Genomic DNA, 26870 nt, shown 5'->3' on the forward strand with positions numbered 1-26870 from the left:
TTCAATAAATATTCTAATTCATGGTTATTACTCCAAATTACAGTCTTATTCGCGTAGAATGGTCACTCTGCACTGTTTATCATCTGCTTCGAAGCAGTTGATAATTATAGCGATCGATATAACCAATTTTTGCCGATCGCGATACAAATTACCGACTTTTTTAACGACTGCTCAAATTTTTACCGACTGTGGCTAAGGCAGCCATGACAGTTGCTTCCACCGTTTTATCGGTCGACAAATTTGCAGTTGTTCATGGGTTCAAGCCAAGAATGGACCGTCTCCCCGTAGCAAAGATTGACTATCCGGATGTGTGGTAATAAATTAAGTCTTGAAAGCCAGTAAGGGCCTTCATGTCCGCAAACGACGTTATGCCAAATAGAAGAAGAAGAAGATTGTGAGTGAATATACCATCTGGCGTGCACGAAGGCGCCTATATCAGTTATCGACGAAGCGAAAAGAATGTTTTCCCTGCACTGGAGTTGGATTGGGTGTACTAATGTCATTGGAAATCCGCGTAGCAAGGCGATCAAGGGCATGGGTATGCAGGTTGGGTTTCAGGCAGCCATCACAGCTGCTGTTGATGCAATGGTCCCATCGGTAATACAGGAGCTTCGGGATGGCTTTGCCGGAATCGCCACGGCTCATTCGGCATTCTGCCAGCACAGCAATCAATTGCTCTCTGACGCCCTACCAAACGGAAAAAGACGAAGATTATTTCGTGATGCAGTTGCATCCTCATATGCCATGTTTTTTGACAGTGCAACAATCTCAAACACTACAAATACCAATAACCCTCAACGGATCGTTTGTCCTTCACTATCACCAAAAATCACAGGTACGAATACAACCTCCGCCTCGATACCTCGATAACACCAAGAACAAACTATATGTGGCTGCATCTTTCAAGATTGGCAGCGCCCGTCACCATAGAATAGGTTGTCTCTTTGGTGGGTTTGCAAATGGACACTGCAGACGTGATGCCCCTACAGTCTACTAAAAGCAGGAATGGTTCCTAGCCCGTTGAATGCTGCATTATTCAAAATCAGAATCCCTGCTGCCCTTCGAAGTAAGACACTTAACGCAGCCTCCTGGTCGGTCGGGCTCGGTTTGTGTGAGTTCATCTCGCTCCCGCCGCGTTCTCTACATTCTCGCACACAACACACGAACACTTACACGCCGGTACCGCAGCAATCCCGTATTCAGATCACACCAGCACCACTACAGCCTCGCACTCAACTCTCACCGGTACCACGCAGCCTTGTACCCAACACAATAATCCCCACAATAATCCCTACTCACCGGTACATATCCATGAACCCGCACCAACACAAACCGAACAATCACCAACCGATATAAACTGTACTCTCCCTTCACCCACTCTTCCGTCCATGTCACGTTCAAAAACGCTTCAAACTAGGGTAAACGTGCCTATAGTGGTGCTAGTACCAATAGTGGTGGTATTGCACTAAAATGCGTCTCATACGATAAATTAACAGTAGTTAAGTTATCTACGATAGTGTGAAATGTTCTCTAGCCTTTTACAAAGGATTTAAAAATGAAATGGAGCCATTCCGTTTCTTTGTAACCAAAAAATCCATTATTTTGTGAAAGGTATCAACATTTTTCCAAAATTCTTAGGATTTCATAACGATACTCATATTTTTGTTAACGTTCTAAATTACCACATAACAACGCAATTATTAGTTTTTTAACATAATTGTTATCAAATGATATTGTTTTATTCTTATTCATTGGCTTTTGACCATATTTACGTATTTTTAATCGTTTTTTACGATAGTGCCATTATAGGTACACCAAACAGGCATGTTCCTATAGTGGTCCTAGTTCTAAAATCAATAAAAAACAGGTAATCATAGACTTTTTTCGACGACATTTTTGACATGTCGTACTGTTTTCATTAAAATAAGCAACATAAATGAGTTTTCTGTAAGTAATTCACCAAACAATGGCCAAAATTCGCTTATTCGCGCCAAAATTCGCGCTAATTGAAAAATCGACTTCAAATCAAGCAAACTCTTCTGGGTATGGGTTAACGACAGGTGTTATTCAGTACTTAAGTCAACATTTTCATCACCCAAATTCATACATTTTTTACGATCAAATTACGAAAGAAATCATTATTATGGCAGTGATTCTTACTATTCACACGAAAACAGCTTCAAAACTAAGTTTCATTGATATTATACACTGTTTTGAGGCATCCTTGTTTACCACCACTAAAGGAACACAATACGACGACTATAGGAACCATACCACCATTATAGGTACAACGAAGCAATCACAAAAATACGTATTTTTTCGTAAATTTTTTGTGTTTCATGGTAAAAATCGTTGTGATTGCGAAGATAAAACATATTCCAACTGTTATGTGTTAAAATATTCAGAAATTGTTCTTCCTGACATTTTAAATCCATTAAAATACGTCTGTACCACCACAAATTGCACTACTATTGGTACATTTACCCTACACTGGTTCAATTTTTTCCGAAGTAACCACACTACAGCAGCGCAGCCATATGTTGCGCATACGGCTCGAGCAAATCCTTCGACAACAAACACAATACACTCACCATCTAAGATAATCTCGCTCAATTGCAACACCTCAGCACCTAGAAACACTTCCATGCAACAAACAACCACTGATAAAGCGGCTTGTATGACTGTGTACTATCAGAATGTGAGTGGCCTGCGTTCTAAAGCCGATGAGTTCCGTTTGTCGGTTCTTGAAACGGAATACAATTTTTTGGTAATCACTGAATCCTGGCTCGATCCCTATATTCCCACCGATCCCTTGCTAGCAGATGAGTATCGTGTTTACCGATGAGACTGAGATACCACTAACAGCTCTCACTCTCGTGGGGGTGGTGTTTTAATTGCATGCAACGTTTCTATTCTTTTTATGTGCTTCCTACGTTGCCGCTACTGATAGAACTCACTTGCATATGTATTCAGTTATGTGACCATCGTTTGTTTATTGCCGCTGCCTACCTGGCTCCTAATCACAGCATGAATGAGGAGAAAATAAGTGCATTGATCTACTTCGTTATGTATATCTGAACTACTCTTGGGCCGAGAGACAGATTCATGCTTATTGGTGATTTCAACCAGTTTACGCTATCCTGGACATCGTCAGCGTCAGAGGAAAATGGAGCTGCTTTTGATTTCTATGAGCCTCATGCACGCTCTGCGCGCAGTGTCCAGTTCGTTGATGGTTTGCATCAGAATGGACTATACCAGCTTAACTTCAATACTAACTCATTGGGGCGAATTCTTGACCTAATTTACGCAAATTGGCCAGCTGCATCTACATGTTCGTCAATACGTGTCTGTGAATATCCCCTTACTACTATCGACGGACACCACCCTCCGTTTGACTTTGATTTGGACAACGTAGCCCCAGTTACGTTCGCTACAGCCACTGAAGCTGAAAAAAAGCTGAATTATGCTCGTGTGGACCTTCCCAAATTGGAGCGGCTGATTTTATCTTTTGACAATTCTTTAACTGTTTTGACTATCCAACCATTGACGATGCCTCCGAAGCTTTTTGCGACTTAATGAGATATATGTGAATATATTTTTATTTTACTTTATTTTATTTTATTAATTGCTCGGTCACGTTGGGTTACAGCAATAGTGCTTACTGACTATAGTATACAATTATTCGCGAAAGAGTTGGAAGGAGTTTATGAAACGGAAAAGAAGGTAAGACGGGATCGGTAGACAGGATAGGGATAGGTTGAAATCGAACAGATCTGAAGTACTATTAAAAGACGACATAGCTCTTACAAAAGAGTCATTGCGAGCAAAAGGTGTACGACATATAGGTAACTGGAGACGAAAACGATAACGTAAGGTGCGACAAGGTGCATACAAATGTAAGCGCGATAGACGGGAAGGAGTATCAATCGTATTAAGCAATATGCCAGCAACGAAAGAAGCCTGAGCGACCGATAGGCGGTGCTCCAACTTGGCAAGGCCTAATAGAGTGCATCTATCGTCATACGAAGGAAGCGGAATAGAGTGATGACCCAGCGACCTACGAAATACGATCCTTGTAAAACACCTCTGGATCCTCTCAATCCTTTGGAGCAAAGATACTTGGAGATACTACTACTCGGATACTACCGAGGAGACCAGATGACACAGGCATATTCTAGTACCGTACGGACCCAACAACAATAAAGGGACTTAAGACAAAAAGGATCGCGAATTTCAGTGGACATGCGACAAATATAACCAAGACTTTTGTTGGCCTTGTTGATGACATAATTCGTGTACTCTTTGACAGAGGGACTCGGGTCAAAGAAGACGCCAAGATCCTTAGACAAGGACACACGGGGAATAGGGGCATCACAGACACTATAAGCATGAGTTATACTTGTAGAGCAGCTGTGTCAAACTCATTTCATCAGAGGACCGCAAGTACAAATTTTCAGTGATTCGCGGGCCGCAAAGTTGAGAATGGAAAATATACCCCAATATTTATGTAAAATACTTTTTTTAGATTTTTATTGTTAATCAAATTGACTTTTTGTACTCCTCGCTTCTTATCTGGAATGGTTTGTTATGTACAAATTCGCGATGCTATTTTTATATGTGCTCTCTTTTGTACTAGAAAAAATGTTTAATGTACTTTCAATATTATTATTAAAATAGGATATTTTTCATTACTCGCGTTCTCTTACGGTTCTGCTAGAAAATATCTGTCAAACACACTTTTTCACTGAAGTAGGGAAGTCAAGCAGTCTGTGGTGAATCTTTTTCAAGCAATCCGAGCTATCCATCGCTGGATGAATAACAAAAATATTTGCTTGTGTAAACAGCTTTATTTTTCACAATTGTTGCTTTTATCGTACACGAGGGCTTTCTATCGTTTTTTGTGTGTCGTAAGAGGTGCCGTTCTGTTCGCTGTAATTCCTATTTTATTGCAGTTCTTGTCGATTAGATTATTGAACCCGAGATAAGTATAAGTAACCTAATTTTAAACTGTTTACACTTGCAATTTGTTGACAGATCAAGAGAAAAATTGTAATGAAACGTGTTTAAACATTATTTTTCGCTAATTTCCAAGTTCCAAGTATTCTGGTGACATATTCATTTCTTATAACAACCCGTATTTTACGAATAACTTTTTTTAAATTACGATAATTTTATCTGACGAAGACTCGTGGTGTATGATCCCATACAGATCGGCAAATTTGTTTTTGACACTTGAAGAGAGATGATTCACGAATTGAGGACTGTGTGAGCTTATCTATTAATAAGCTTTGTATTGCAAGGCTTCGGCATTTCGATTGTTTTTATCCTTGTTCGAAATCCTTTAGGCTTAAGCGTAATCCTATAATTTTGGTCTTGATTTTGGGGAGGTTGGAAAGTACATTAATTCATCTTGCAGAATGTTGGATACAAATAATTCCAACTTGGCAACAATCACTTTTATTTACATTTATGGTGGCATGATTATGACAAAAAACAGAAGTGGGTCCAAACGAACATTAATGATGTATCATTCTAAGGTCGGAAAAAATTAGGAGCCGAATGAATCCTTTACTCGGCAGTCAGCGGCATGGAGATTGTCAAATTCGGTGGGACAACCGATGACTCCAACGGTTTCGAATGGCTCTAAACTGCTCTATTGGTATCGAACGGCACCGAACGGAACTGTTGGTTTGATTTGGCCGGATTCGACGTCGGAATAGCTAAGATCGGAAATAGTTTTGAGCCGTGGATGCGATTCCGACAATCAATCACTACTTGTTGCAAAGTTTCCTAGTGTGTGTATCAAGTTATTTTCAATCCTTTTTCGTTTGTAGACAGTTGACGCAAATCTTTTTTTCCATACAGAATGTGCAATCGAGTGTGCACAAAATTATGCGAGAGTGTGCGAGTGCGCGGGTTTGTGTCTGAAAAACGTAGCTTGCCATGATGTCATATTGCGTTGAAAGTATTCTGATAATGTGCGTTATCATGTGAAACAGCGTGGGTACACACTTGGATAAAAGCTAAAGTTTGCATCGATAGCAGCGAATGTTCTTCGGACGAGAACGCAGGTGTGCTGTTCATGAATGTGATTGCGACAGCGGTACGAAATGGAAACGCGCACAATAGCAATGAACTCGGCATTCCCTCACAGGTGTTTCTCCAGTGCACGACATTGAAAGGCTTGCGTGCATCTCTGCGTTGAAGCTCGTGTGTGCATAGGAAACTTTGTGCGTGCATTGAGCTGGCGCGCAGTTGTTCTTTTCAATGGGCGTTTTGTTTCATGAGCGCGGCAGTATGCTGTTCTCGATTGAAATGGGTAGACGCTTACTCGCTTACTCAGAGATAGTTTTTATCCATACACTTTTTTCGCTGCTCTACAACGATGTAATTCATCACGTGTAGAAGCAGAACGCAGGCTGAGCACGGGATCAGCCGTGTCCAACTGTTTAACCAGCGCGTTCTTGACGGTCCAAGCAAGCAATGTTAGTAACAATGGGTCGAGGTAAACGTTGTACCGATTATCAGCGCCATATGATAAAGCGAATGGCTGCTGCTGGCATTAAGCGCAAAACGATCGAGTTCATAATGGAACGATCGCGCACTTTTGTGGCAACCGCGCTTCGGACAACCGAAACGTGCTTAGACAACTGAAACGCGCTTGGACAACCGAAACGCGCAAGTCAACCGGACGTCCTCAGAAGACCACGGCGAAAGAAGACCGTAAAATTGTTAATGTATCGAAAAAACACTGATCGCGAGGGCGGTGGTCCTGCTTATTACATCAAAAACCTAACCCAAAACACAAAAAATACTACTAACAAATCTATCCGAAACGACATACTTGTGAAACAAACACACACACCAATACACACACACATACATGCACACACACACACACACACACACACACACACACACACACACACCACACACACACACACACACACACACACACACACACACACACACACACACACACACACACACACACACACACACACACACACACACACACACACACACCACACCACACACACACACACACACACACACACACACACCACACACACACAAATACATACAAACCACACATAAACCTGGCCCAACGGGTGCATGCTACGTAGAAAAAAACCAGGGTCCTATCTTTCTGTCCGATACTGTACATTCATGTTATTTTCGAAAAATATACCAAAAAAGGATTGTTCTTCTCTGGAAAATTAAATACACTTTGACACTTTGACAAATAGTTATAACAGATTTATGGTCTGCAGTGCTTTTAGTAATTCTCAAAATATTCTCGCGGGCCGCATTCAGAATCGATGCGGGCCGCCATTTTGATATACCTGCTTTACAGTTTTCAATCGACGAAATTAGTTTATTCCCTAGTCCCTTGTATCCGGAAGAAGAAGCCTTTTTTGCTGCTCCATCTGGGACGAAAGTTTTACTTATAAAACACGTTAGGCTGCCAGAATCGAACAATGAATAAACATATGAATGGAACACTTTAACTCCTTTCAACGTTTCTTAAGTAACACTTACTTGTTGGTACGCTTTGATTTTATTTATTTCGGCATAGCTATCCCTCCCGTTTGAAGTTTCATTAGTTGCACAAACCGATTTTATTCTTCCCGGCTGCATTGGCGCATTCAAGCTTTTGATGATCGTGTGCTGTCCACACGAAAACATGCACCAATAGTTCGTCGAGGCTTCAGGCACTGGTCGGAATAATACTAAAAACTAGAGCAGTTGTAACAACACACGCTAACAAGTTCCTTTCTGTTGATTTGCGCTGATCTGTTCGGTTTATCACGTTGATTTTCATTAAACCGTGTGTTTTCTAAACGTTGGTAGGACGAGGTACTAGGTGTATCACGCATTTTAAGAAAAGTTTCGCATTGTTGAATGTGTGCCATCAGCTCACATATATCTTTATAGTCACGCACTACGTGATCATCGTAAATACCATCACGTGCCAAGTTATGTATGGCCACGGGGCTACGGGGCTTTTTCAAGCTGAGAAAACATTCTCAAGCACTCATTTAAGTTTCTCAAGCATTCAAAACTTGTTATCAAACGCGAGCTCGTGGCCGTCGTCAATTTTATATGTTGTATGCTATTTTGTATTGTGTGTATGTCGTCAATTTTTCTCACTCTGAGAAACTGATACAGCTCAAGCTTTATTTGGAGCTTTAGATGTAAAATAAGTTTTTGATCGCCTTTTTTTTTAATTATACACATTGAATACATTTTCTAAAATGATTACCAAAAAACAAATAGCACAATTGCCTATATTTCAGTTAGCCGATCGCTGCATCGTCAACTTTCTCAAAGATTCTCAAACCGATTTTGTGCTGAGTCAACAAACGTTGAGAACGTAGGTTTCTCAAAAGCGCTCATGACTGCTTGAGAAAATGAAAACCCCATGGCCCTGCGGCCTATGATGTACGTTAAAATAGCTTCATCGCTTACATTTCCCGATTTACGGATAGCATTCACTCGATACATAAATGCAGTTTATGTGTAATCTCTCCTTTTAGCGACAGTCATAAGTTCTTTATGTATAGCCTTTATCAATCCCGCTGTAAATTCGGACAAGGTACATATTTCGCTATGACAACCATTGTACCATTCTTTGGCTGCACCGGTCAATCGGCTACTTGGATAAAGTATAGTTGTATTGTCGTCCCACCCGTACATCCCGGAGCTGTGATAGACAAATTTTAACCAATGGTTGATACCAACGCCGTCTTGGAACTGCGGGATGATTTGTTTTAACGCTTCTGGTGACAACCCCGGTACCAAAATGCATGCAAATTCGGTCTCATCGGGCTCTATCTGGGCGCCCAGTAAAATAATCCCTTCGAAGCTCCAATCGGGCTGAATGCGAAAAACGTCGCGGCGGTGCGATACCTGTTGCATGCATGTTTACTACATTTTATGAACCCTCCTCGCTATCTTTCTGATTGCATATTGTTAAGTCATTTTTTCTTTATTTTTATAGATACTTTGAGCTAATTGGCGTCATTGGCCTTTTTCAATCGGTTTAACATTTATATACTTAAAGAATAACATTCCTCTTTGCAAGCCATTTGTGGCTTGCAAAATACCTTGTACCGGGGAGTCTCGGTATACTTAAAACTATCCGATGATTTTATTGACGGTTACAAATGTGGTTTTGGTTAGAGTTGTTCATACAGATTTATTTCATACAGAATTTTAAAAGTTTGCGCTGGCAATCGCTGTCTGGTGAGAGGATGGTGCTGATGCTGTGGTCCAATTTGCAGGTGATGTGTTCCGCAGAGTATCCATGACATTCGGTTAAGATGTGACGGACGGTGATGTCGACGCCAGAGAAACTGCGGGTGAGCCGGGTGTATCCTATCCGGAGACGTGATAGGATTCTCTGGTCTTGGTGTGGTGGATGGTCTTTCCATGGTGGTATTGTGGTTTTGATGGTTCTCAGGAAAGAGCGGCCGCTGCTAACCCAATAACCATTCCAACTATTGGCGATGATAGTTTTGCTAAGGCGGATGAAGTCACGGAGTGGATGAGTGTTATGGCAGCAGGCCGGGTTATTACGTCTTGCGTTGGTTAGTCGGCTAGTTCTGCGGTGAAGATTGAGGTATGGTCTGGTAGTCGGATGGCGCTATTGTCGATGCTGGAGTAGATTCCACAGCCAGACAAACTGTTTTGTGCTGATCCGTCTGTGAATATGAGATGGTGGTTATGGTATTTTTGCTGAACGAGTTCGGCAAAATGACAGTTAACAATGACACTATTGCAACCAGTCCGAAGCTGATTTTTGATGGTCCAGTCTATTTGTGGTGGGCGGCAATACCACGGGCGACTACCGATTTGGATGGGTTTGGTGACTGAGGGGAGTTTTTGTTCTGTTAGCGTGGTGAATTCGGCGGTTGCCCTTTGAATAAGGGCATCGACCTTGATGTTTTTCTCGATCATTCGTTGCAATCTTGTCGGTGGTGTTGTGGTCCAAGGGATGAAGTCCGTTTTCACACAGAAGTGATGCTCTATGGGGCTCGTGACGAAAGCCCCAGTAGCACAGCGCATGGCGGTATGGTAGAGAGGTGCAGTTTGTTTTTGGAAATTTTCCCGTTGCCGAGAGACTATTTCGATGCCGTAGAGTAGTTTTGGTAGTAGCCAGCTATTGATGATTTGAAGTAGTTTTTGGCGGGAGGCGCGATGTTTACCGGCTCCAAGCATTCTGAAAAGATTAATACGGTTCTTCGCTTCTCTTTTGACCCGTGTAGTGCGTGCTTTAAATGTTAAGTGACGATCAAAAGTCACTCCTAGGATATCAGTTGTGCGTGTGTTTAGTATTTCTGAGTTATTGTATTTATGGGTTTTAGTGTATGATAGTTGCTATTGCAGATGTGAAGTATTTTGGGTTTGGAGTGTGAAATTGTGTAACCTGTCCAACGTGACCATTTCTGAACTATATTGACTCCTTCTTGTAAAGTTGTGTGTGATTCGGTTCTATTGTTGGATGCTGAGACAAGAACTATATCATCAGCATACATGAAAAATTTAATGTTACTGGGCATGGGGCGGAAGAAGGATTCTACACTAATCAGGAACAGAGTGGGAAAGAAAATGGCACCCTGGGGTACACCATTCTCTTGGACATGCAGGTAAGAAGATTGAGTTCCAATTAAAACTTTGAATGTGCGATTTGAAAGGAAGATTTGAAGGTACGCTGTTGGCGCCCTCCAAAACCCCACTTATTGAGCTGTTTAAGAATTGTATGTCGCCAGGTTCTGTCAAAAGCTTTTGATAAATCTAATATTGCACAGTCAATTTGGTGGCCTTTGGGGTAGTGGGTTTCTAAAAGTTCATTAAGTTCGGCAAAATATATCTCAGTACCTTTCCTACTTCTAAAGGTGTGTTGATTGGTACTAAGGAGGCTCCGGTCTTCTAATTCTTGTGTCAGTTTTCTATTGACCATTCACTCCATAATTTTGCCAATGCAATTTGCAAAAAGGAGAGAAATGGGGCGGTAGCTATCTATTGCATGTGGTGGTTTATTGGGTTTTGGAATGGGAATTGTGAAACAGGTTTTCCAGTCATCCGGTATGTTCCCGGAAGACCAAATATTATTGTAAATCTGAAGGAGGACTGTTTTGGACCGGTAAGGGAGATTTTGAAGCATTGAAAATCCAATGTTGTCTGGGCCTAAAGACATGCCACGGCATTAATTAAAAGCCCAATCAAGCTCATTAAGAGAAAAAAGTCTGTTGTAATTTTGGTCGGAGGCGTCAATCGGTGGAAAGGGTCTGGATTCAAAGATGAATTTTTGATGGTTTAGAAAATGAGATGAAAAATTGTGTGTTGCAGATGTATCATAAAAGTATATAGCTAAAGCCTAAGGTATTTGTGTTGGTGGAATGATGGTGTTTTCTGTTTTAAGAATGATTGGAGTTGATTTGTGGTTTTTACCGAATAAAATTGCAACTTTCTGGAATAATACTTTGGTGGTTGTCTTAGGGTTAATTTAAAAAACAATTTTGCCCCAAGATAGATTTTTTTTTGCAAATTTGACGGTTTCTCTTGATTCCCGATTGGCCTCTTGGTATTGGTCGGCCAAGAGCGGTGTAGAAATATTATTTATTTTTGTTTGGCGCTTCAACGCCAAACTCTTGAGTGCTTTTCGTCGAGTCTTAATAGCAAGGGCAACTGTTTTATTCCACTAGGGGACGGATTTTCTGCCAACTGTACCCTTTGTAAGAGGGATACTAGTCAAGGCTGCATTTGTTATTGTCTCTGTAAAGCGTGTACGGGAGGGAGGATCATCTAAGGGTTGTGTGTATGTCATTTCTATTTTATACTTCTCCCATTCAGCCTCCTCATATTTCCATCTGGGACGTTTTCGAGGGCTGTGAGTTAGTTGATGGCTATGGACAAAAAGCGGGTGGTGATCACTGCCATGGTTATCTTTATGAATGGAAATAGGAAAACTAGAAGCTATAGACGAGGAGAGATCACAAAAATCTAAAATAGTACCTTGTCCACTAGCGGGACAGGTACGTGTGCCTGTGGTGTTATGAATGACCTCTATGCTACAGTTATCAAAATAGTTCTGTAGCATATGCCCACGGGTATTCGAGTCGAGATTTCCAAAGGTAGAATGCATAAAAATCGCCAAGTATTATTGCAGGTGACGGTAACTGTGGTAACATAGTTTCCATCTCCTGAGCAACAATAGAAGGAGATAGAGAAAGGGGAAGGTACATACTAACAATTGTGGATTCTATTGGTGAAGATATTTTAACGGCTATTGCAGGTATGTTGGTAGAAATATTAATAGGGTTAGAGGGTATGTGTTTTTGTATGCCTATGCCAACGGAGTGATGCATGTTGGTTGGCAAGCGACTATTGTTGGGTTGTGGCGGGTAATCAGAATTTTTAGTTCATCAGAGTTACGGCTCATGCTCCTGATATTCCAGGGCATGGCAAACAAAGGTGTATTGTTATTTAACGTAGGATGGGAATTTGTAAAATGAATATTTAGAGTTGGTAAAAAAGAAGGTGTTGTGTATGTGGTGATTGTGTTATTGAAGCTTTCCTCCCCTCTGATCTCCTCACCACGATGAATGGGGCATTATCGGGTGAGAGAAGAGGCTCCTCTCCCTCAGAGTTGATGGGATTGAAAGAGGAAAGGATAGGGATGGGAGATGGGGGGGTGATTTTTTGTGAAGGGGTTTTTTGGGAGGGAGGGAGGTTTCTTCCCCGGAGGAAGAGGAGCCCTTTGAGAGGGCTCGTTTTTTAAGCGCCTTTGAAGAGGTCGCTTTGCTCCCGTTCAGAAGGGACGAAGAGCAAGAAGAGTCAGACTCTTCGGATTGGTCCATTGTTTCAGCTTTATCAGTGGTTTTGTTTTGATTAAAAGTGTTAATAAATTTGGTTTGTTCGATTTGCATATTTTTAACTGTTTCTGTTAGTAGATCAATTTTCTTATTTAGATTAGCATTTTCTTGTTTAAGTTGGGCAATAATTTCGTCTTTTGGGTCAGGGTTGGCAACAGGTGGAGTAAGTTTTTTCAAAAGATCTTCATTTTGTTTTTTTTTAGATTGGCAATTTCTTCGTCGCTAGAATCGGGTTTAGAGGAAGGGGCAACTTCAATTTGTGGATTGGGGGACAATAGCCTTTGTTGAACAGCGCTCTGTTTATCTAGTTGGGAATCTATGTATTTTCGTGCTTCATAGAAAGACACGATGTAATCAATTTTATATTTAATGACTTTCTGTTCCTTGAGATAAATTCTAAGAATCCGCCTGACTAATGTCTTATAACACTCTCTTCTTAAAAACTTACACTATTGGCATTCACAAAACAAGTTATAACCTTGGGTCGCATTACTTTACGTTGCGCTTTGAGAACAGCGAACAACGTAAAATGCGTTAGGATTGTTCTTAAAAATGTTAAATTTTTAACTTAACGTCTCACTGTGAAAAAAATGAACGACGTAAAGAGATGTCTAAGTTTGTTTTTCCCACACGCACTACACTACAGCACAAAACTCCTGAAACAACAAACACGAACAACACTTTCCAGCACTGCACTGCATGGACACAGGTAATTCTGCACTGCACTGAACACGGAGGTATAAAATACTGGTTAGTCGAGGAGCGCTAGGTATAACACGTCCGCACTCTTCAGCTGCTACGAGAAGATTTATGACAGTTCAGTGGACTCAGTGGATTTTGTTCTTCTTTCGACACACATTATTTTCTCTACTGAATTTTTCAATATACTTGTGTATTTATGAATGAGTGTTCATGAAATTACATATTCCAAACGAACAACATGCTCGCCATGGGTTCAAACCTCGAATGGACCGTGCCTCTATACATAGTCCCTTCTCTATACGAACTATTCTGCAATGGTTAAAAATATGTCGCTGAAAGATTGGTACAGGTAGGACTTGACCAGCGACAGTCATCGTGCCAAAGAAGAAGAGGGAGGAGAAGAAGAAACAATTGCTGAATGAAATGTTATACAAAGCTGTAACCGTTACTTAGCCACTTGTTTGTAGCCTATGTGCCCACTTTCTTCATCTAGCGTTACAACTATTGTGCGGTCTTGACCTGTTGCTAAAATTACACCACCACCATTTTGACCTATCATCTTAAGCCTAAGGCGGAGAATGAAGCCTCTAAAGAAGTCGGTACTCGATAACTAAGGCAAAATTGAAATTTACACGCTATGACGCTGCGGTCGCAAGTCTTGATCTGCCATACATCGCCGGGAACTTCTACTAACCTGGAGTTATTCGAATCGACCCGAAAGGCTCAGTAGATACAATAATGCAAAAGCGACTCCGAGGTCGCGTCGAGCTAAAGTAGATGCAGAAGTCCCGTTCTGAACTCGCTGCACCAATAGGTCAAAGTCACTTATGCTTCATTGCACCGACTGGATTTTGAAGAAGGATTTTTGAAAGAAATGATTGTGATTTTTTAGTGAACTAAGTGAAATTATGTGAAATTATAGAGCATTTAAAGTTTTGAAATAAACATGCACAAAAAAAAAAAAATAACGAAGCTGCTTAGGCGCAATTTAGAAGGACCAGCTGAAACTTTGATGCTGTTTATCTACTGCAAAAGGAAAATTCAAGCAGTCATCTTTAGCTTGCCAAAACTGGCTTAAGCAATGTTGGGTTTTGGGGTTCCTCCCGCGCCACCATCCTCACTGCGAAGTCATACAAAATCTTGAAAAGGTCTGCTTCTTTGCGTTCTGACGTCCAACCGACGTTCACCAAGCCAAACCGAATAGTTGTGTTCGTTAAACATGTGTGCCTAACAGGTAGCAGCAGTTTTACTGCCCTCTCAATAATCTCAGGGAAAGTTTGTATGTAAACCCCTATTGCTTGTTATCTGTTTGTTCTCTGCTCTGCTGTTGGTATGAGCAGAACTCAGAACTGTCAAAATGAAAAACTCAAACGAAACTCTTTTGATTATTTTTTATTGTGATGAAATCGCATTGTGTTAATTGCAAGTCGAACAGTTCTTTCAGCTGATATCGCTGCATTTCCATGGTATAAAGAGCTCTCCAAGTATTCTGATGAGTGTACATACGGTACAACTGATCAACGCGTACCATCGCGGTAGGTCAGTGTTTCGCTGACATGTATCGAGATGGAATAAAACTTCGTTCTAGCGGACTTTGCGACACTTGATCGTCCAGGCGATCATAAAAACCTGTAGAAGGTTTCCCTTACTGGAAACGTTGAAGTTTAGAAGCCTTACCTTGGGTAGGGGGACATAACTAAACTCATTAAATGAGAAGTCGAGAGATATTCGATGGGTATAGTCCTATCCTGACAGTCCGAACAAATCTGACAGCAGAAAATTTACTTCCATTATCATCGTTGTAGACATCAATGGATATTTGTAACATCGGAAACAGTTTGGAGGCTTCCAGTAGCGGATACAATTACAATAATTTTTGTTTGTTAATTGAATAAATCCAGGAATAAAATTGATCCATACGATGTAATTCCATTACCTATTAAGATTAAACATTCACGTTTTGAAATTTTGATATGTTATTAGTTTGAGTTAACAGTTAATAAATGACCGAGTTAATAGTTAATTATTAAAAGTTCATAAGTAGTTAAAAGTTAAAAGTTATCTATTTTTATTCAGGAAAAACGATCCGAAAAGGCCGTACATAGGAAACATTTGATATTTTTGTAAATTGATACACGATTGTACTCGACAGATATTGAACATCCGGATGCCTCCGGGCGATTCCGAACGATTCCGAACGACTCTTGGGGATTTCGAACTCTTCAGAAATTCTGAATGACTCCGGATAATGCTGGGCGAACCTTCCTTCCGCAGTCGATTCCGAAATTATCGCAATTGGATCGGAGTCGACTACGGATTTTTGCCAGCAATTCAAAACAGTTTCATTAAGTGTAGCATAATATCCTTCACTCTTACTACAATTCTTAGCAGTAGTACTACTATTACCGAACGAATTATCTAATGCATGAGTGCCCTGAATCGCTCCCAATCTAACAACGCTATTCGTCAGTTGATTGTTTTGGTCTAATGGAAACGTGTGGCTTATGGTGGCTCGACCATTTACTTCGGGAGGCTTAAAATATAATGAAAATACTTGCATTAGAGTGTGTTTGGAATAAAGGTCTCTGAAGTGTTCTTGCCTGAAGCTCTATCTGGTTGAGCGTTTTATTTTCATGCATCTCCTTAAAGATTAAACAGTAACAGGCCAAGCCATTCGTGTTGATCTCCCTGCTGCACATGGATAGTATCCTCTATAGGCATGGGAATTTCAAAAGCAAGTGCAGTAATTTAGGCATAGCAAGCGATTAAAATGGTGATTGTTGTGGGCAGCCGTGGTGACCCCTGGATTTGCCGTGGTAGTTGCTCTACCACCGGTTAATGTAAAGGGGACGACAGTGTGTCACGCTCACTGTCGCACGCACACTAAGCGCGGGCCTAATAGCTTGTCAATGTCAGCCTTTCGTACTAGGCCCGGCGAGTTGATTGCTGCCCTGAGCATGCTCATCCTTCTGTGCAGATAAGCAGCGGGGGCAGACTGCTTCATCTATTAATTTCACCGAAACGCCATGGTGTATCGCGACATTTGCTGTCTACTTGCCCGCACCCTTCTGGCCGGCCATGTCACGAATACAATCCAGTAAGTATATCTCATAGTCGCGGTAGAATGTCCCACGTGACATCAATCATGAACGCATTCAGCACACCCTTGTTCTAAATGTCGAACTCCTGTGCCATCTCTTTCTGTGTCTTGCCAAGCGCCAGTATCAGGTGGTACGCTTCGCATATCAGCTGCTTGTCACCGTACTCGATGTGTACCATTTTTACAAAGTGACCGGTACCACATTTGTTGATTCATTAACAGCATCGTTCGATTGGACCCGTTCACCGTTCGATTTGATGTCTACCGGGCGAAAGGTGACGAATCGGGTAAAAATCAGTCAAACGACACACAACAAGATCTACCCACCTGGAAAATATCCTTCATAGGGTGCCTTCACGATTCTAGTTAGTTTTTTTGTATGGAGTTTGACAGTTGGAGGCTGAAATCATGTAAACACTCCATACAAAACCACACAAAAAAATGGCCTGCAATTTTCAGTCTAGATTATTCTAGCCACAAAGCTAGAATTAGATTCGAGTACCTTCTCGAAAACACGGGTTTGTTTACATTTATCCCAAGGTGCATTAAAGAGATCACGTGGTGGAATCCGGAGTCAAAGTGTATGTAGTCCAGGTAGTCTCATAGCATGTTTTTTATAACCAAATTTGAACGTCACTTTTTGGCAGGATGGGTGAAAGCTTTAGCTCAAACAAGCTTTCTCGAAGCTTGACGAATACACAAAACACTCTTAAAATCTTCATTCAGAACCAGAAGCGATAAAAATCAGCCTTCCAAATACATACACCTTAGGATAAGCCCACCTGTATATTGTACCGACTTAGATAGTTGCTCGAAAACTGCTATACAATGCAAACAGCTGACAGGCTGAAATTTCAGCCTACGAACTTAAAACGGAAAGGGCCCCATACACGGAAAAAGCATCCGGGTGTCCATCGAATATCAAACTCTCTCAGCTTCAGTGGCAGTTATCCACTGAGTTCTCGATACCTTTGGATGCGGCCAATGACATACTACAAAGGTCACTGCTATCCTCTCTCGATAAGCGCTCAAGTGCACTTGCTCAGTCTGTGTCATCTTCTGATGCATCCCAAATGACAATGGGACCCCTTAAAAATTGACCAAAAAATGTCAAATTTTTGACAGGATCGGATTTTGGATCGGATTGAATAGAAAATCCGAACTTCTCAGAGGTGAGCGAATCAGTAATGAGAAAGCCATGGTGAGTAGCTATAGTGAATTATCGAAAAAAAAGTCAAATCTCACGCCTTTCAAAGTGCGTTCTTGTTTCGTGTGGCCATGGCTGCATATACGTCATATCTGTTGTACCTGCGGTGTGTGTTGTGTAGTATTGTGTGTCGGTGTGAATTTTGTGCTGCGTGTGGAAGTTACTGGTGGAAAGTGGGTGGAAGGGACAGTGTGTAAACTTTTATTGTGTTGAATTTAACCGCGGTGTGGCTGGTGTCGATCCATGTGCTGGTGTTCATCATCCCGGGTGTGCTGTACATAGGCTGTTCCTCGCGCGCTAGGACGATGCAGTTACAAAGCAGCAAAATGCGGCGCTCAATGAACGACGGTAGTGCGGTAAAATCATGCATAGCCTGTTACGCGGTAAGGTACTGTTGTATAATTTGTAGTGCTTTATATGTGTGTAAGATTTTTTTTGAATTATTTGTAGGTGCTTTTGAAGCGTTTGTTTTAGATTTCTGCTCTGATTTTATAGTTAGTAACAAAGATCAACCTAAATCTGGATTATGTAGGTATTTATGGTGTTTTTTTGTTTATTATGTAATTTCATTAAAATTATTTTTGCTTGGTATTTCAGATTAATGGTGGTAAATTTTGGATCGTCAAATACGGTTAGTGTGGAGTAGGACATGTCCGTCGCGGAGTCGTAGGTTCAAGTATAGAGTGGATCGAGCCCCGTCCGGCTGCAATGACTGATTTATCCAGCTGCGTCCTATTGAATGAGTCTCAAACGTTGTAATAGGCTGGCATGATGGAGCAGGTCATTACACCAAATCGATAAAGTTTTAAAAATAAAATGCGATAAAAACTAATACGGTTGAGATAAGTTTGAAAGAAACCCTGATTTGTGGGGATGATTTGCTTTATTTAAGTTGTATTATAGAGCGCAATATATGTATACGTTGAACTTAAGTTTAGCAATGTAAATATAACTATTAGTCAAATATATTGGGAATACGCTTAATCTGTGTTCTTTGCGTGTATAATACTAACCGTAAAATTATGTTTTGTTAAACCCGACCCTTTGGCACCAATCGAACCAGACATCCAACTCGAAGAAACGTATAGAGTTATATGGAGGTGCTCCGCTAGACATCTCGAACAAACAAGACTCGAACCTGTTGAACGAATGGAATATTTTTTTATGTTGGATGTCGTGTTAAATTAGTACCAGAGGGCCGGGTAACGTGTATGATTGTAGCTATCGGCTTCAGTCTTCCTGTTGAGTGCTATACTTGAACTTGCACTCCAGCTATACTATCCCTAAATATTAGTATAATAAATAGCTTGATTTAGTTTAATATATATTAGGCCGCAAATACACGATATGCGTTTCCGCGGGCGCGTTCAAACGTGCATAACAGTTCCGCAGAGATATTCAGAATGAGCATCTCTGCGTTTCCGTTGTAGCACATTCGAATGACATTTAATTCCTATGGCTGGATTTTATACGCGTTTCCGCGGGCGCGGAAACGCGCGTCGTGTATTTGCCGCCTTACCCTTTTTCAATCTTTCGTGTACCATTATGTTACAATACCTTCTCTGAATTAAACATATAGCTTTGATCTCATTTGACTAAATATCCTATCCTATTTTCTATATTATCCTATCTGCTTGTAATCGACGGGACAAATGTAGTCGTCCTGCGAGTCTATAATGAGCATGTCTATTAATGATGTGTTTGGTTGATAGATAGCACGATGCAGGGCATGATTTTCGTATTGTATGTTATCCTATCTAGCTACTGTTTTGACCTTTCCTCATATGTCTATTATATTAAAATTTCAGCTCATAGCGATAGCACTTGAACGTCTTATGAAACTTGGAAAAAAATCGTTGTCAAAAAGTAAGCTGCATTCCGTTATGTATGCTGAAATGACCATATTATTTTTTATTTATTAATAACGTCAACATTTACCATGTACTGGAAAGGTATAGTTTGGATGAACTTACCATTTTAAAATTGCACAGTCTGATCATGAGCAATCGAATCAGAAGGGCGCGAGGAAATGGTTGGCAGACCGGGACAATTTTGTGCAGCATACGCTAAATAAAGAAACAAAATGCATTAGTAATATTATTTTTAGTAGGTTCAATAAAAAGAAGTCTGGTTTTTTTACCTTCACAGTATAATTTCCCTTATAATTGTTGGCACAACAATAACGACGGGTATGTATAGTAGTTTAATCGAGTTGGTTTATGCCGTCCGTCCATAGTTGCATTCTTTTTTCACTCGCTTTTTGCCATCAAATATCCGCTGTAGAAGAATCTGAAACATTACGACGATAAAGCATAACTAATTAATCTTTTAACAATTCCTGTTCCGAACATCTTCCACTGTTTTAAATGATAATTTCTTATACTTATCTGGTTTATCCAGCTATTGCATTTTGCTGTGACCCTGTTGTCTCACTGCTTTCTTCTTTCCTTATACGTTTGGTTTATCACGGATATATCTTGCAAAAAACTTGCACTGCAGTAAAATGAACTAAATAAACACTGTAATTGCCACAAAACCGGTATATTGCACAGGGAATCGCACTAATTTTAAATTTCAGCACGAAACCTTCTTCCAAACAAAACACTTTATGCCGTCTCGCGAATCATCACATATGCACACATACATCACACAGCCACACATGGAGCCCTCACCATACGGCAGACCGTTCAACTCATATGAGCAAGATCGGCAGCCGATCCAAAATCCGACCTCACTATCATGTGGTAAGGCATCTCATCGAATCGACGGGGCGCGCCAGATCGTCTCATGAGAAAATTTGGCGCTAGCCAGAATGCTCACCATACAAACTTCTGTAACTCACCATGCCGATGAGAAAGACAATGCTCGCTCAGTATGGAGGAGGCAGCCGAAGACAGCGTCTCAGTATGGAAACGTCAAGCTGACATCGGGCTCGCTATAGTGAGATGCTGTCCGATTGTCATTTGGAATCCTTTTCGAGCACCACAATACGTAATCGCACATGCACTCCCGCAACAGTTAACACAACCACAGTTTACACTTTGACAGCCGGCCTGACGTCACAGTTTTTCGAGAGAGCACATAGCGCATGGCAAGAGAGCGATGAGAGCGACAATTTCTCGTGCGATTATTATCACTCTTTTGTTTCATTGGCATGGTGTGCATTGGCATGGTGTGCAAAGAGTTTGTTAATCGAAGGATGTTCCGCAACATATCATACCCAAGTCATCAAACAGCAACACAAGTTTATCAAAAACCATCACGTATCATAACAAATCCGACCACACATACAGGCAGGTTTACGAGTATGATCCCGAGTACACCCACAACCAACACGATAATAGCAGACATTTCGCAAGCATCAGCAGCACAGCAGCTACAACATCATCAACAACACTTCGAGCAACAACAAAGCCAACTACAAAGCGAACAGCAACACCAGATGCAACAGCAATAACAACAAAAACTCCAACAACAACAAATTATAGCCATTGTCCGCAGATCGTTCGACAGTACGAACGTTCTAGTAAGATTAATTTTTATTACCAAAACACAGATGGTATCAAATCCAAACTTAATGATCTTCGATTAATTCTCACGGACACTAGCAATGATGCTATCATTTTCAATGAAACATGGTTAAACGAATCAATACCTTTATATTTGTTCACTGCAGATAACTCTCGTGTATAGGTGCGATCGTTCGTCTAGTAATAGCTCCTTCCCTTGTGGTGATGGAATACTAATTGCTTGCGCCCCCTAATTGCATTACACACATTCACATCTCGCTCGAATTAGTATGTGTACAAATCTACCATACAGCATTTAACATTAATGAATGAGTAATGTATATTCCCCCTGACCTAAGCAACAATGTAGCGCTGTTGCATGAAGTTGTTTCTCCCGATACGCAAATTAACCATGGTATGTAAGACAGGAATATTATGCTCTTATGCAGCTGTGTCAAACTCATTTCATCAGAGGACCGCACGTACAAATTTTCAGTGATTCGCGGGCCGCAAAGTTGAGAATGGAAAATATACCCCAATATTTATGTAAAATACTTTTTTTAGATTTTTATTGTTAATCAAATTGACTTTTTGTACTCCTTGCTTCTTATCTGGAATGGTTTGTTATGTACAAATTCGCGATGCTATTTTTATATGTGCTCTCTTTGTACTAGAAAAAATGTTTAATGTACTTTCAATATTATTATTAAAATAGGATATTTTTCATTACTCGCGTTCTCTTACGGTTCTGCTAGAAAATATCTGTCAAACACACTTTTTCACTGAAGTAGGGGAAGTCAAGCAGTCTGTGGTGAATCTTTTTCAAGCAATCCGAGCTATCCATCGCTGGATGAATAACAAAAATATTTGCTTGTGTAAACAGCTTTATTTTTCACAATTGTTGCTTTTATCGTACACGAGGGCTTTCTATCGTTTTTTGTGTGTCGTAAGAGGTGCCGTTCTGTTCGCTGTAATTCCTATTTTATTGCAGTTCTTGTCGATTAGATTATTGAACCCGAGATAAGTATAAGTAACCTAATTTTAAACTGTTTACACTTGCAATTTGTTGACAGATCAAGAGAAAAATTGTAATGAAACGTGTTTAAACATTATTTTTCGCTAATTTCCAAGTTCCAAGTATTCTGGTGACATATTCATTTCTTATAACAACCCGTATTTTACGAATAACTTTTTTTAAATTACGATAATTTTATCTGACGAAGACTCGTGGTGTATGATCCCATACAGATCGGCAAATTTGTTTTGACACTTGAAGAGAGATGATTCACGAATTGAGGACTGTGTGAGCTTATCTATTAATAAGCTTTGTATTGCAAGGCATCGGCATTTCGATTGTTTTTATCCTTGTTCGAAATCCTTTAGGCTTAAGCGTAATCCTATAATTTTGGTCTTGATTTTTGGGGAGGTTGGAAAGTACATTAATTCATCTTGCAGAATGTTGGATACAAATAATTCCAACTTGGCAACAATCACTTTTATTTACATTTATGGTGGCATGATTATGACAAAAAACAGAAGTGGGTCCAAACGAACATTAATGATGTATCATTCTAAGGTCGGAAAAAATTAGGAGCCGAATGAATCCTTTACTCGGCAGTCAGCGGCATGGAGATTGTCAAATTCGGTGGGACAACCGATGACTCCAACGGTTTCGAATGGCTCTAAACTGCTCTATTGGTATCGAACGGCACCGAACGGAACTGTTGGTTTGATTTGGCCGGATTCGACGTCGGAATAGCTAAGATCGGAAATAGTTTTGAGCCGTGGATGCGATTCCGACAATCAATCACTACTTGTTGCAAAGTTTCCTAGTGTGTGTATCAAGTTATTTTCAATCCTTTTTCGTTTGTAGACAGTTGACGCAAATCTTTTTTTCCATACAGAATGTGCAATCGAGTGTGCACAAAATTATGCGAGAGTGTGCGAGTGCGCGGGTTTGTGTCTGAAAAACGTAGCTTGCCATGATGTCATATTGCGTTGAAAGTATTCTGATAATGTGCGTTATCATGTGAAACAGCGTGGGTACACACTTGGATAAAAGCTAAAGTTTGCATCGATAGCAGCGAATGTTCTTCGGACGAGAACGCAGGTGTGCTGTTCATGAATGTGATTGCGACAGCGGTACGAAATGGAAACGCGCACAATAGCAATGAACTCGGCATTCCCTCACAGGTGTTTCTCCAGTGCACGACATTGAAAGGCTTGCGTGCATCTCTGCGTTGAAGCTCGTGTGTGCATAGGAAACTTTGTGCGTGCATTGAGCTGGCGCGCAGTTGTTCTTTTCAATGGGCGTTTTGTTTCATGAGCGCGGCAGTATGCTGTTCTCGATTGAAATGGGTAGACGCTTACTCGCTTACTCAGAGATAGTTTTTATCCATACACTTTTTTCGCTGCTCTACAACGATGTAATTCATCACGTGTAGAAGCAGAACGCAGGCTGAGCACGGGATCAGCCGTGTCCAACTTTTTAACCAGCGCGTTCGATCGAGTTCATAATGGAACGATCGCGCACTTTTGTGGCAACCGCGCTTCGGACAACCGAAACGTGCTTAGACAACTGAAACGCGCTTGGACAACCGAAACGCGCAAGTCAACCGGACGTCCTCAGAAGACCACGGCGAAAGAAGACCGTAAAATTGTTAATATATCGAAAAAAACACTGATCGCGAGGGCGGTGGTCCTGCTTATTACATCAAAAACCTAACCCAAAACACAAAAAATACTACTACCAAATCTATCCGAAACGACATACTTGTGAAACAAACACACACCAATACACACACACATACATGCACACACACACACACACACACACACACACACACACACACACACACACACACACCACACACACACACACACACACACACACACACACACACACACACCACACACACACACACACACACACACACACACACACACACACACACACACACACACACACACACACACACACAAATACATACAAACCACACATAAACCTGGCCCAACGGGTGCATGCTACGTAGAAAAAAACCAGGGTCCTATCTTTCTGTCCGATACTGTACATTCATGTTATTTTCGAAAAATATACCAAAAAAGGATTGTTCTTCTCTGGAAAATTAAATACACTTTGACACTTTGACAAATAGTTATAACAGATTTATGGTCTGCAGTGCTTTTAGTAATTCTCAAAATATTCTCGCGGGCCGCATTCAGAATCGATGCGGGCCGCCAGTTTGACATACCTGCTCTTATGTAATGATTTCAACATGCCATCGCTTCGCTGGGTGATGTGTAATGACTTTTTTCTCCCTGCTCTTTCTTTCCTTCGGTAGCCCACCTAATAGATGGCCGAAATGAGTGTAACATAAAACAAATATCTAGCATTAAGAACACTTTGAATTGGCAACTAGATCTGGTATTCATATACGAGGTAGTACTATACTCCGTTACATACGTTACATAGTCTCCTGCCCCAATACTCAACCTGAGTAAATACCATCGATCATAAGAATTTGCAATCAAGGCGCTTTTACCTTCCAGGAAGACTAATAACTTTACTAGGGCCAGATTTCAATTTTGAAAGCTTTAGCCAGATCATAAATGATTCCGATTGGTCATTCTTAGACACATCCATCTCGGTAAACCTGGCAGTAGAGCAGTTTCTTCTTCTTTGGCATCCGCTGTCGGTCAAGGCCTGCCAGGTATTCACCCACTAGTGAAGTGAGCTTGGCTTTCAGTGACTAATTGTTACCATAGCAGGATAGTAAGTCCTACGTATGGAAGCACGGCCTATTCTGGACTTGAACGGGCATGTTGTTACGACGTACTAGTTGACGACTGTACCACCAGACCGCACAGTGGTTTGCTTCAGAGCAATCGGCGGACATTGCTATTTAGGCACTGGTCTAATCTTGTTGCTCGCAACATTGTTGCTGGCGAAATGTATGGATTTTGACAGCTAGCGCAACTTTGTTGCATGCCAAATTCAATCCAATTTGATTTTGTCTGGCAACATTTTTTATTTACCTTGGTCATGATGATCGGGTGTATGAAATGACACAGCAGCAGTGTGCGTTTTGTTGACATCCGCTAAATTTGGATTTTAAGCATTTATAATACATTGTTTGGTGTATATTTTGTTTTTTCAACACGTTATTCAACAAGTGAATGATAAAAAATAAACTCTGAGCTGTTAATTAGCAATTTTTTGACGCTAAACAATGTCAAAGCGAAATGTTGCCAGCAACATTCATAGACCACCTCAGCGATATGTTTCCGAGCAACAATGTTGCGCGCAACAAGATTAGACCGCTGCCTTACTCTCAGTGTTTGGCCTATTTCAGTATCGATTGACTTTTACATAGAATTTTTAATAATTTTGGACATACAGATGGCGCCACAAGTCAAACATTTTTTGGCTTCAGAATGACACTAGAAACAAACTCAAATTGATCACGTAATTTCAATTTGAGTAAATGTAAGCATTTTAAATTATTATTATTTGAATATTCCCTGTTGCCCATGTCTACAATTATTAATTAACAATGACATAAATTTCAAAATGAAAAAAAAAATTATAAGTTAAATAATCAATTATTAGTTTTAATTTCAATCGTCAATTTTAAAATGAAATCAATTGATTCAAAAATATTAAATCGATTGTCTTGATAAGAAACTTATTGAATGAAACATTTGAAATATATTAAAAATTATACTTAAAAATTATAGATTTATGAAAAAATGCAATCAATTTCATTGTATATTTAATATAAAATGTATCGTCTTTAATTTTGAATTTTAAAGGGTTAATTTTTTATATTACTTGTAATAAATTAAAACATTGTCGATTTTTTAAATGATTTATTGGCTACCAACTTATTACTTATGAATTTTAACCTATATCTTGTATGAGCGGCTCATTGAACTGAACCATAACATTGCATAATAGCAACCATCAAGTCACATATAATGAAATAGGAAACACCGTACCCTCGTGTGTACAAACAGAACCGTCAACCGTCAGCGTAGGAAACAAAACACCGCGTAAGCACAATAACCCAGAACTGACCTTACAGAACAATTGCAACCATATGTAAACCCAAAAACCTAACCCTCAGCATAACTGACATAAAACAGAAAGCGAAAGTAAAACCAAATCTAACTATACTCGTAACTCGTATAAATAAAGATGTAAGATAAGACCGAGTACTGCTCAGTACGCACAGTGACACGGTTCAGTGGAGCCATTTAAGTCTTATCGTAATTCGCACAAACAACACAAATGTGTTAAATTAATTCTTTGTTTTTTTTTTGACGAATTGACCCCACGAGTGATGTTTTATCCTTCTGCACCGCTTCTCTAACAATTGCAACCTGATCCGAACATTACATAGTATTAAACAACTATCCTAGTCTAAGTTAAAATTAAAAGCGATAGAAATAAACAGAAAAAATATTTTTCT

At 40.3% G+C, this 26870-nt stretch overlaps 1 protein-coding gene and 1 long non-coding RNA gene across 2 annotated transcripts in view; one reads left to right on the top strand and one right to left on the bottom strand.

Annotated features, from left to right (window-relative positions):
• The window catches only part of LOC121588547 (protein lozenge-like), a 282254-nt gene that overhangs the window by 114573 nt on the left and 140811 nt on the right, over window positions 1-26870 (top strand). The gene's annotated exons all lie outside the window — the stretch shown is intronic.
• Window positions 19671-20539, bottom strand: LOC121588568. The gene is made up of 3 exons (XR_006004190.1): window positions 20031-20539; window positions 19864-19956; window positions 19671-19780 (listed from the first exon to the last, which is right to left on the bottom strand). It is a non-coding gene; the product is annotated as an uncharacterized LOC121588568 (long non-coding RNA).

This window comes from Anopheles merus, chromosome X (genome assembly GCF_017562075.2).
Source record: "Anopheles merus strain MAF chromosome X, AmerM5.1, whole genome shotgun sequence".
NCBI classification, from domain to species: domain Eukaryota; kingdom Metazoa; phylum Arthropoda; class Insecta; order Diptera; family Culicidae; genus Anopheles; species Anopheles merus.